We start from the raw sequence: 12,422 nt of genomic DNA on the forward strand, positions 1-12,422 counted from the left end.
ACCTGGGAGTATGCTCAGGGGGTCATCCTGGCATCTCACCATGCTCAGAAAGAGGGATTTAACGATGTTCTAAAACACAATTATTGGCAGATAATATCCTCCAAAGTTGGATTGGCTCACACAGCATACTCCCACAGATCAGGTTAATCCGTTCAGCAGTTTAAGAATGCATTTACGATTAATTTTCCTCCTAGAGCGATCAAACCACTTCTCTAAGCTAGACACCTTAACGGGGCATTTTGGGGATTTTTGTGTGGCTGGGTAGAGTCCTTGACTGGCAACATTCCCTCTGGGCATATCGTCAAGGCTCAAACAATTTCGCGAGGGCCATGCTTTTCAGATGGAGTTCATTTATCCTCAGGGAAATACGCAACAGACCACAGGGGTTAATAAAGCCGCAGGATGAATATGGTTCATTTTTCCAAGAATATCCTTTTTATCGAAGACTTTTCGTGAAAAGTGTAATTTAACAGCGAAGTGATTTATCGAAAGTATGTTATAGAGTATAAACATATTTGCGTGACATTCTAAGAGAAAATGGGAAACTTTAAAGGAATCTCATGTAAATGAGAGGCTGCTTTAGCTACCTGTCTCAGACTCCTCAGGCTGCCCCAAAAGTTCTCAATATTGGAGGGGGAGGATCCCGGAAAACAGTCATTTAAAGTGACTCCATTCAGGGGCCCCTGGGTGGCTCAGTCGGCAAAGCCTCTGACTCTTGCTCTCAGCTCAGGTCTTGATCTCAGGGTCATGAGTTCAAACCCTGCACTGGCCTCCACTTAAAAATAAATAAATAAAATGAATCCACTTAAAAGAGGGACCAAGCATATTCCCTACCAAGTATAGAGTAGGGAGGAAAAGTATAGATTCGAATTTTATATTGAAGTTAAACCAAAATTTAAAAAATAAGTTCTTGTTACCTCATGTTTACCAAAACTGAAGTTATAATCGCGAGCATGCGGTATTTCTTTAAAGAACAAAGGCTGGTTCACAGTTCGGGAACGTTTTCAGCATGCCACGTACACGAGCTTGCAGCAGGATCCGTCACCTTTCTTTCTGTTTTGACTTTCACAGCATGACCATAAAGTAGGTTATGTTCACAAATATGTTCCAAAGGTCCATCCATGTCCTCAAGGAAGTTAGATCCCTGTTATTCAAAAAGTCTCTTTCAGAGCACCTAGCCAGTCAAGAATGCTGTCGATTTTCTCTGCAATCATTAGCAATCTGTCATTTTAGAAGGGCTTCTCGCATGTTTCAGTTTTCCTGACACTCCTTCATTGCCTTTGTGAAATCCTGCATGGCGCACACGTTTTGCGCCATTGTCTTTGGATTGTTTTGTTGGGCGTTCATGTCTAACACTCAGACCACCAGGCAGGACCTGAGAGGCGAAGATGCTATGCAAGGTTTGGGGTGGGAGGCCAGGGGTGCAGTATAGAAATGAATGGTGGGGTGAAGGAGGAGGCCAATTTTATAAGTGGTCCATTCACTGGCAAATATTTTCACACTTCGATGACATTCTTCTTCCTTACATAGCCTTAGAAATTACAGGGACTCAGACACACTTCAAGAATGGAGACTAGTACACATGCTTTTGCAATGAAAGATACTTTAAAAAAAATTTTTTTAAAGATTTTATTTATTTATTTGACAGACAGAGATCACAAATAGGCAGAGAGGCAGGCAGAGAGAGGAAGGGAAGCAGGCTCCTTGCTGAGCAGAGAGCCCAGTGCGGGGCTCGATCCCATGACCTTGGGATCATGACCCGAGCTGAAGGCAGAGGCATTAACCCACTGAACCACCCAAGCACCCCTGCAATGAAAGATGCTTTGGGAATGGTGGGAAAGCACGCTATAGTGTAGAACATTGGGAAATTAGCTGACCCCTTGTTCAAGGACTATGACAAAATGAGATCGGTTTCTTAGAAAAACTCTGCCTTTACTTGCAGGTGTCCCTCCAACTTTACTCTGCACAGAGCTGGAATGACCCTCCACCCAGGTAGGCGTCCCGGTTAGACACTTTCGAAACAAGATCAGAATGATTCCCTGCTCTGCTGGTTTCAATGTATGTGGGTCTATTCTCATTCATCAACAAAGAATGTCAACCTTCCAGGGTCTCTTTATGGAATATAATACTGAAAGATCTGCCATTTGGCTGTGACCAAAGGTGACATTCATGACAGTTTCCCTGAAGAACATGATAGAATTTACCATCTCTCCGAAATTCAAAATTTCTATCTTTTTGAAGCAAGGGTCCTAGTTCTGGCCTCAGCTGTATCTACCATTGCGATTTGAGACATGTCTAAGCAAATTTGGCAAACTGGTGGGCTAAGTCCTTGAGAAGTCTATTTGCCTGAAGGACCAAGGAGCCTTCTGGGAAACAACCCCAAGGGAAAAGAGAGGGCGACAGGTTTGATACAGTAACAAATGTTGGTGTTGAGAGGTGCCTGGGTGGCTCAGTTGGTTTGGCATCTGACTTCAGTTCAGGTCATGATCTTGGGGTCCTGGGATTGAGCTCCAGCTGGGCTCTGTGTTCAGTGGGCAGTCTGCTTCTTCCTCTACCCCTCCTCCCTTCCTGCTCTCTCTCTCTCTCTTAACTAAATAAAATCTTAAAACAAAACAAAACAAATCTTGGTGTTGAAGGGAAAGAGAATATTTCTGAATATAACTTGTTAGAAGGGAGGGATAATCTTGTGCACAATATTTTGGGGGTTTCTTCCTTGCCTTTTCTGGGCTAAAGATGGAGAAGGGACAGCTTCTTATAACAATCAGGAGTTGTTTTAATTGAAATCTTAGCTGATATCAGGACATAAGACTGTATTGCTTTAGTGTTGATAATGTTAAGTGGAAAGTTGATAATGTTAAGTGGAAAGAAAGGCATTTACTGTTTTCCAGTTGGGAACACCGTGATGTGCTGAGGGCTTCTGAGAGCTGCATCTCACTCGGAAGGGCAAGGGTGTCAATGTCCACAGTAGGTCATAATACTGACCAGGCCTGGTATGACCCGTGGTGCTGCCAGGGCCCTGCAGAAAAGGCAGCTGACCTGGGACTTTACTGCAAGTGGTTCCCAGGAGAGGGAGCCGTGCCCAGGTGATGCCCAGTGGATGGGGCTGGGTTATGAGCACCTGAGAGACACTCCCTGAATTCTCCTAGGAAAAATTATGGGAAGACTTTGTAGAGAATGGGAAGTCCTGCCCCAGCAGATCGGAGCAAGAGGCAGGAAAACTGGGACTGGTGTTAGGGTGTCACCATGGGTCTCCTAGTCTGATGTGACCATACCAGGATAGTATGCACACTGGCCTGCAGGCACACTGGCCTGTGGTCTCAGGCCAGCACCTGCCTGAGAGCTTCCTTGGCCTGCTGGGCCTGCTCTGTAGATGACCACGGCCAGCAGGAGGTGCCAGGGAGTTAATGCCAGTGACTGATGGGAGTATAAATGCCTCAGCTCCCACACCTCAGGTAGATGTTTAATACTCCTAATACCCTCCAGTGGGGGTAAGCTCTAATTTCTCATTGTAGTAACTAGCCTGATTACACACCTTTGGCAGGGCTTCTTTTCCTTCTCTGTCTCCCTAGTCCACTCCTCTACCAGAGTTTACTGGGATCATATCCCAGACAAATGACTTGCATTTGAATCCTTTTTTTTTTTTTTTTAAGATTTTATTTATTTATTTGAGATAGAGTGAGAGAGAGAGTGAGAGAGTGAGAGAGCACAAGCAGGGGGGTGGGGTAGAGAGGGAAGCAGGCCCTCCACTGAGCAGGGAGCCCAATGCAGGGCTCGATCCCAGGACCCTGAGATCAAGACCTGAGCCAAAGGCAGAAGCTCAACCAACTCAGCCACCCAGGCACTCCTGAATCCATATCTAAAGGTCAGCTTCTGGAGGAACCCAAACTAAAGCAGATGGGCTAGCAGCAAACTGAAGCAGTAGCAGAGCACTCTTTTGGGCTGCTTTATCCTGTATCTTCACCAACCTCTTTCTATATTCACATTTTAAAGTTAATGCCTTTGGTTTTTATCGACCATCCCCAGAATCAATCACAGGAGTCTATTTCCATAGGAAGCCAGTAAAGACCCAGTTCTATGACTTAGCCCTTCCTCTATGAAGTTCATTGTGAGAAATTTCTCCTAAAAAGTTTTCTAGGGGCACTTGGGTGGCTCTGTCTGTTAAATGTCTGCCTCAGTCTCCCTGCTCAGTGGGGAGTCTGCTTCTCCCTCTGTCCCTCCCCCTGCTCATTCTCTTTCTCTTTCTCAGATAAATAAATAAAACCTTAAAAAAATGCCTGGAAGATATTTTAAAAAATAAAAATAAAATAAAAATTTTTCTAAGAGAATTTGCTTAGGCTGAAAAGCTGTTGTATTTCCTTTATTCTGGTAAAGAGAGTTAGATACCAGATTCTCTCTCCTCTCTCTCCCCATCTCTGTCTCACCTTCTCTCCGTTTGCCCTCTTCCCTGCCTTACAGGAAGCTCAGAAGCCAATTTGGCATCCAAGAACAGTAAATACATAGATCTTTATCACCTGTATACGTGCGTCTCTCTTCCCTAGTCTTGACTTCACTTCATGTATGTTTCTAGTCCTGGTAATCTATTCCATTTATGTTTACCTCTATTTTATTATACACATCTCTTTCTCTTATTCTTTTTTAAAGATTTATTTACTAATTTGAGAGAGTGCATGCACACAAGCAGGGGGAGGGACAAAGGGAGAGGGAGAGGCAGAGAGAGAATCTCAAGCAGACTCCCTACTGAGCAAGGGGCCTGGCGCGGGCCTCGATCTCACGACCCTGAGATCATGACCAGAGCTGAAATTAAGAGTCAGACGCTTCCCCAACTAAGCCACCCCAAGGCGTGCCTATACTCACCACTTTGTAAGCAGCCTCAAATCTTCTGTGGAGCTAGGGATCTAAATAAGGTGTCATGTGAGCATTCATTTAATGAATGACTTTTGGATGGCAGCTCTGCAGAAATGCTCTTACGAAGACAGGGATGCACGAATGTCCCGTCCCCAACATCTTCTTACCACTTATGGCTGGCCTTTTCAAACTCTCTAGGCTCTGTGACTGCTTTTTTTTTTTTTTTAAAGATTTTATTTATTTATTTGACAGAGAGAGAGAGATCACAAGTAGGCAGAGAGGCAGGCAGAGAAAGAGGAGGGAAGCAGGCTCCTCGCTGAGCAGAGAGCCCGATGCGGGGCTCGATCCCAGGACCCTGAGATCATGACCTGAGCCAAAGGCAGAGGCTTAACCCACTGAGCCTACCAGGCGCCCCTGTGACTGCTTCTTCAAATGAAATCTTACGTGAAAGATAAATCAAGTAAGTTTAAAAAATTTTACAAAGCTGCTCTGGTTGAGAGTAGGAGGTGAGAGGAAGAGGGACACCCCTCGCTGCACTTGGGCCGTCCCCTGCCCCATCTCCCGTTGGTCCTCGGGCACCACCTCCTGAGCCGAAGGTCTCTGCAGAGCCCAGGCTGAGAAACAGCTTCAGGGATCAGCCAGCAGGGTGTAGGGCCCCAGAACCCAGGACCAGGAGCGGGCCCCAGCAGCTGCGCAAGGAGCCATTCTGTCAGCACCGGGGAGAGAGGGGACCCCACCCTCCTGTAGCCCCGTCTGCCCATGGGCTGAGGGGCTGAGGGGCTGAGGATCTCCCTCTCCAAGTTTACCTTAAACCAGGCGCTGACCCACAGGTCAAGAACAAGCCTCAGGGCTCTGCCCCAGCCACCCACTTGTTACTTCCTCTCTGTCTGGGCCCTCTTGTGGCCCACTTGACACCTCTTCAGGACACCCTTCAAGGTGTGGGATGATTGCAGCTGTGGGGCTGGGCAGAGATGAGGGGCCCGGGGGCCCCGGGGTAGGGGCTGGGTGTGGAAGGAGCCGGTCCCACCGGCCTCTGGCTCTTCTCCGGATGACAGTGGTTTCAAGCTGAGACTCTGATGCCCCCCTCCCCCTCATTTGTCTAATAAGGAAACCTTTTTGACCTAGCCTGTTAAAAGTCCCGGCTCTTCGTCTCATTACTGCCAAGACTCGCACTAAAGAGGTGAAAGCTGGCAGCCTTGGGCTCCCTTCAACTTGGCAACTGCCCCTCGGGGTCTGTGTTTCCGAGTCCCAGCCTCTCAATAGGGCTGTGTTTTCAATCCTGGTGAAACAAAGCGGGGTCTCCCCCCCTGGGCCTGAGCTCTTCATTCCCATCCTTCTGTGGGGGATTAAGAGGGGCTCTCTTGTTTTGGTGTCACTCTCCCTTTGAACCGCTGTGGCTTCATCGAGTTTCAGGCTCAGCTTCCTGGCAGGAAGTGGATTTACCTCGGATTTGTTGTTACTCTCTCCACAGGAGGACACCGAGGGAGAGGGCGAGCCAGTCCCCTTCTCCCCAGGCAACCCGTCAGGCTCCCGTCTTGCCCCCAAAGAGTTCCAAGCCACCTCTTCCTCCCACAAAGGCAAAATTGGGGACTCTGCAGGGAGGAGAGCCCCAGGCTGCTCACTCATGGCTGGGGAGGCCCACACTGTTGAGAGGATGACTTTGGCCTCCCTCTGGGGCTGTAGCTCTCCATCTGTTCTTACTCTGGCCTCGAGAGTCCCAGAAAATTGGGTGAAAGAGATGTTTCCGCTGTGGAGCTAAACTCACACAAGAGGACAGATCTCTTGAGTGCCAATCTAGGACCATTTCTACCTCACTACTTTTGAAATGTGTCTTTTGACCTTTATTTGCCATCAACAGAGTATTATAGGCAGAGGCCTTGGAGTGGGGGTTGGGAGAATGTGTATAATGGAGGAAGGAGGATAAAGGTCATTTGATTTTTGGTACCCTGACACCCAGGCAAAAGAGATTTTTTTTTTCCTGGAGGAGATGCTATTGTCTTTATCCCGGAAAAAGATTTCCTGGAAAAGATCAAGAGAAATATCAAAGTATGGTTAGGCTCATGTTACTTGTAGTATGTAAAAAGTGGTTGTCCGCTGCCATAAAAATAATTTGTCTTAGTAACAATCAGGGAAGGGTGAGCTGTGGCAATAAGAACCCACATTGGGGGGCGCCTGGATGGCTCAGTGGGTTAAAGCCTCTGCCTTCAGCTCAGGTCATGGTCCCAGGGTCCTGGGATCAAGCCCCGCATCGGGCTCTCTGCTCTGCAGGGAGCCTGCTTCCTCCTCTCTCTCTGCCTGCCTCTCTGCCTAGTTGTGATTTCTCTCTGTCAAAGAAATAAAAAAATTAAAAAAAAAAAAAACCCCACATGGGTCCGTATTTCTGGAAATCCTACTCAGGGCCACAGAATAGTCCCCTGGAGAGCTTTCTAGATCTCAGGAAAGGGAAGCTAAAGAAAGGTAGTGATCTTGCCCAGGGAAAGAGACCATCTCTGGATCAGAACAGGTGTGTTTTGTTTTTTGGGTTTTTTTTAAAAAGATATTGTTTATTTATTTGCGGGGAGGGGGCTAGCGCACAAGCAGGGGGAGGGGCAGAGGGAGGAGAAGCAGATTCCCAGCTGAGCAGGGAGCCTGACACAGGTCTCCATCCCAGAACCCTGAGATCATGACCTGAGCTGAAGGCAGACGCTTAATTGACTTGAGCCACCCAGGCGCCCTCAGGACAGGTGTTTTTTCTTGCTTGTCTTTTTTTCCCCCCATGTGCTCTCCGTGTACCCTACCAGTTAAGAGAGAAAATTGCCCTCCAAAACTGGGAGTGGAGAATCTGAGATGCGCTGAGATTAAAACAGGTGTGGAGTGTAAATGTGAGTCTGGGTGTGAGAGGGAGATAGAGACAGACAGAGATGGGTCAAGGCGGAAGAAAGAAGCTTGGAAGGTTCACAGGAGGAGAAGGATGGGCTGAGCAGCTGAATGTGAAGGGCAGACGACTAAAAAGAGAAGCGTAGCCCAAGCGGATGAACGGAGGTAAAGCTGCCAGCCAGGGCCTGGCCCTCCCCTGTGCTCTGGGTCACGGGCCTGAAGGGTGCTGGCTGGGGCCCTGTCTGCCCTTCTCCTCATAAAGCCTGGGTTGTGCTCTTGGCAGGGCCCAGCCGCCCTGGTCTCCGAGGTCCTGGCTGGGGCCGCCTGCCCTGGGAGCCTCCTTGTGCCGCCAGAAGCCCCAGATTTGTCCAAGTGCCAATACCTAATGAGGAGCTCGTTTGAATCCATGCAAGTAGGAAGGAGCAAGGAGACATGCTAATTAAAGTGATTGCTGTTCTTTAATTAAGCAATAATTCCCCCAAAGAGGGCATTATCATGCAAATAGGGCCCTCTTGGGTGAGGTAAGGGCTTTGGACAACAGCTGAGGTCTGTTAATAAGGCCCCTGAGTATTGGAGGGCAGGGATCCAGAATGCCCCATTGAGCTGGGTGGTAGAACAAGGGAAATAATCACGGCCCGCAGCCCCGCAGCCCCGCAGCCCCACGCCGCCTTTTGTCTCTCCAGGCTGTGGCTGCTGAGCTGTGGGAGGCAGGGACCCTCCTCTCCCCCCCCCCCCCCCCCCCCCCCCGTGCCTTCTGCCCAAGAGAGGCTTTCAGAGCTGTGTGGGGTGGAGAGGTTTGTAGGACAGTGTCTAGTTTGGCCCTTTGTACGATCAATGCCCCATTATCAGAGCATCAGCGCAGAAGGGGCAGAAAGAGGTGGGAGCGGGGCTCCTCCATGCTCATAAACATAGAAGAAGCTACAAACCGTCGAGCCTCATTCAGCTGCTGGAATGCGTTGGAAAACACACCGAAATCACTCCAGCATCTGGTGGGGCGGGGGGGGACCACGGCTGAGCTGCCTCTCTCTCCAAGACCCAGTTTCCTGGGTCGCTGGTCGCTGATTTACCCAGTTATCCTGTGGGTACGTGGATGTGAGTGAAAGCACGAGGCCCAGGGCCTGCCATCTAACCCAGGGGTCTCGACCTGGGCTGATCTGCCCCAGAGCAAGGCTGCCGGATAAAAACAAGCATTATATTTTTATTTGCTAAATCTGATAACCTCATCCCTGGGGACCTTGGCAATATCTAGAGATATTTTGCCTTGTCACGACCGGAGGAGTAAGTGTTACTGGCATCTGGTGGAGAGAGGTCAGGGTTAATGCTAAATGTCCTACCAGACACAGGCCAGTCCTCCTGCCACCCCTAAGAATTATCTAGTCTGAAATATCCCACTGGGCTCAGGTTGAGAAACTTGGGTGTAAACAGAACTCAATAAATCTGAGTTCAGTGAAAAACTAAGTAAGGAGATGGTACATTAGCAGTGTGGTTATAAAATCTCCCCCAAGATGAACTCTTGGAGACATTTCTTTTTTCTCGAAAGGCAGCGTTTGGACAAAGATTGTGTTTGTAAAATACTGAACGGACAGACCAAGTGCTACGGGCTGGTGCTGGGAGCCTCGTGCAAGGACCAGAACCAAAGAAACGGGTTCTAGAAGCCAGGAGCCTCAGAGACCACAAAAAGCCAGCTCCGAGGTAAGAGCAAGGTGCCCCTTCATGAGACCAGGGCCCGGGAAGAGGCCCCAGGGCCCAGCCCAAGGGCAGAACGAAGCAGCCATGAGCAGGTGTCGCTGACCTAGATCGGGGAGCAAGAGCTTGACCTTGACGGTAACAGTAATAGCAGGGCTCACGCTTATACTGAGCTTACCGTTCTAATTGTCACCACAGTCCGGGGCGGGGTACGATTATGGCCCCTGTTTTGCAGACACAGAAATGAAAGCACATGCCCAGGGCCACAAGACTGCTAACTAAGCGCTAGGATTTCAGTGAGGCTAGCACAGCCAGGGAGCGAAGTCTGCAGGGAGACTGTCTTGGTGGTTGCAGGTTTTGAGGAATCCTCGGTGCACTGTATGGAACTGAGGCCCCTCAGCAAAGTGCCTGGTGGGCCCTGCACGGGGTTGGGGGCGGGAGGGAGGGGCTCTGGGTCCCCGGACAGACTGCTGGAGGGCAAAGGCGAGGTGGGGGAGACAGTCACCAAACCTGGTTTTGCCCCCATCCTGGCTGATGTCTTTCACGGCAGGCACCTTATCTCATCCTCCCAGCTGTCTGAACAGCTTTCCTAACTTCTGGGGTTGGCTGGTGCTTCTAGAACTGCCTTCCTAATGGCCTATGTCTCAGGTGGAGCTTGTGCCCTGCCGTGGGGGAGAAAGTCAACAAACCAGGCAGAGCAGCTAAGGGAAGATCAGGCCTCTTGCTCCCAGAAATCTTGGAGCCCTTTCAATTTTGTGTTCACTCCCTGCAAAATAAATGTTTTGTGTTACAAGGAGACAGAGATGGTATCTCATCGGCCCTAGAGTTTAGCGCGGCCTCTGCCCACGGCTCCCTTGACGCGTGGTGGGGGGCGTGGGGGGAGGAGCATGGAGAAAAACAGGCCCAGGTTCTGTTTGCAAGCCATTTTCATCAGTCAAAAAGCTGCCAGCGTTGCAAATATGAAATAAACCCTGACTCACGGAGACATATACCTTGCTTGGCTTTGCCGATCGGCTGGGTAACAGACAGAAATTACGTTACCGTGAAAGTGACAGCTCTAACATTCTGCAGACTTCTCAAGGCGGCTCTGGCTTTTTCCGAACAAAGAACAATCCACAAAACGCCCATGGTTTGCAATGCATAGGAGACTGCTTACGGGATCACAGACTCGGGCCCTCTCCTTGGTCAAAGGGGATGGGGTGAGGTCACTCATTTAATGGCCTTCCACCTCCAGGTGGGGCTGGCTGGCCCGGAAGGTCTTCTGCCAGTGGATTTAGTGAGAGTGTGGCCCACGCCTCGGGCCCTTACCGTGAGTTCCCTAAGGGCCAGCCCCGTTTTTTCCATTGCAGAATTTATAAGTGGGTTGGAAATGAGAGCATAGTGTTGCTTTGCCAGGAACAAAGGTTTTCAGTGTATTCCAGTCACTAACCTAAGACACCATAATGTAAGCCAGGCTCCCCTCTCCCCAACTCTAGCCAGTCCTGAAGTAAAAGTTCATCCAAGAGCAATAATAGTAATAGTACAGTCGACACTTGGGCTGGGCTTGCTACGTGCGAGGCATTGTTCTAACGCTCACAAAACCAGGAGGGAGTGACTGTTACTACTACCATCATTTTGCAGAGAGAACTTTGCTGTTTTCCTTACTCTAAAGTCAGGCAAGGCTCCCACCCCATCTCTTACTTTCTCTTTGGATCCCCAGGTTGTCCCCGTCATTCTGCACGAGAACAACGTCTTCTACCAGCTTTGAAACAGTTCAACCCGGCTCTCTCTGTGGTTCTTCCCCCAGAACCATTTCTCTCTTGCTTTTTAAACCCGTAACCTCAGTGGACACCGTAACAAACCAGCGTCTACGCCATGACAAACCAGTGTCACGCGGCTCACTTTACATGGCTTCCTCTCCGTCGCGGAGAAGCCTTTGCGTGCGAGTCATGCGTGTGGCTTGTGAGGCGTACCTGGTGGGATTCGAACCCAGCTCTGTTCTCTCCAGTTGTGCTACCTTGGGGCAGTCACTTAGTCTCTCTGAACTTTGGTTTCCGCGCCTATAAGGTAGGAATGAGAACGCCTCTCTCACGAGAGTGTTAAATGAGTGCTCAGAGACAATGCTCCGAACTCTACGCCGGGCTCTGGATAGAGACTACGTAAGTACCTGTTTTATTTCATCAAAAAGACTAAGTATCTCAAGAGCTGAGACACTGTCATGTCCTTCCGCAGGCAAGCCAGAGAGGGGCAAAGAGAAAAAGCTTGAGAAGCGTTTGTTGACTTGCTTGGGTCTTTGGTGGCTCAAAAAAAAAAAAAAAAAAGCCAGGCAGGTATATGCTGACCTCTCCCACGGAAGCAGCAAAACAGGAGGCAGACACAACGAAGGGTAGAAACATTATGTTTCTCTTGATAATATTTTGTATGTGCTTAGTAAACATCATTGAATACATTTATTATACTTAACAATGGGCAACATTAACCTTGAGAACCGAGGGGGCGTCAGCATTTTAAAGGCAGAGAGAGAAGCAGAGGAAAAGCGAGAGACGAGGGGGACGGCGACCTAGTTCACCACCTTCGTGCCTTTGGCTCATTTTCCCAAGAGCTTGTTCTGTTCCGAACCTTCTGAGCCATCTCCAGGGCAGCCTTAGGGTGCAAGCACGCCCAGACCCAGGCACTAGAGGAAAACAAAGGGTTGACTCTCCAAACCGGGGCTGCAAACATTGAGCGAGAAGCCAGGGAATGACCATCTCTCTTTCCTCCGCAGACAGATCGGATGGCTCACAGGCGGGAGTCTAGACGGGCTGACCGTCTCGAAGAGGTCCTGAAATAGTTCCCCGTGTTAGAGGACTATCCAGCCAGCTTTCCCGCTCCAGAAGGGGCCCTCCAGGTTACGACGTGCCGTGCCTCCCGGTCAGGAGTCTAAGAGGCTGACTCATGAGAGAGAGGGAGGTAAATCCGGTCTTTTGCAGAGAGAAGCAAGCCGTCTCTGAGCCATCCTCCATGCGTGGAGGCAAGCCGTCTCTGAGCCATCCTCCATGCGTGGAGGCAAGGCACAG

The sequence above is a fragment of the Meles meles genome, chromosome 8 (genome assembly GCF_922984935.1).
Source record: "Meles meles chromosome 8, mMelMel3.1 paternal haplotype, whole genome shotgun sequence".
Classification (NCBI taxonomy): Eukaryota; Metazoa; Chordata; class Mammalia; order Carnivora; family Mustelidae; genus Meles; species Meles meles.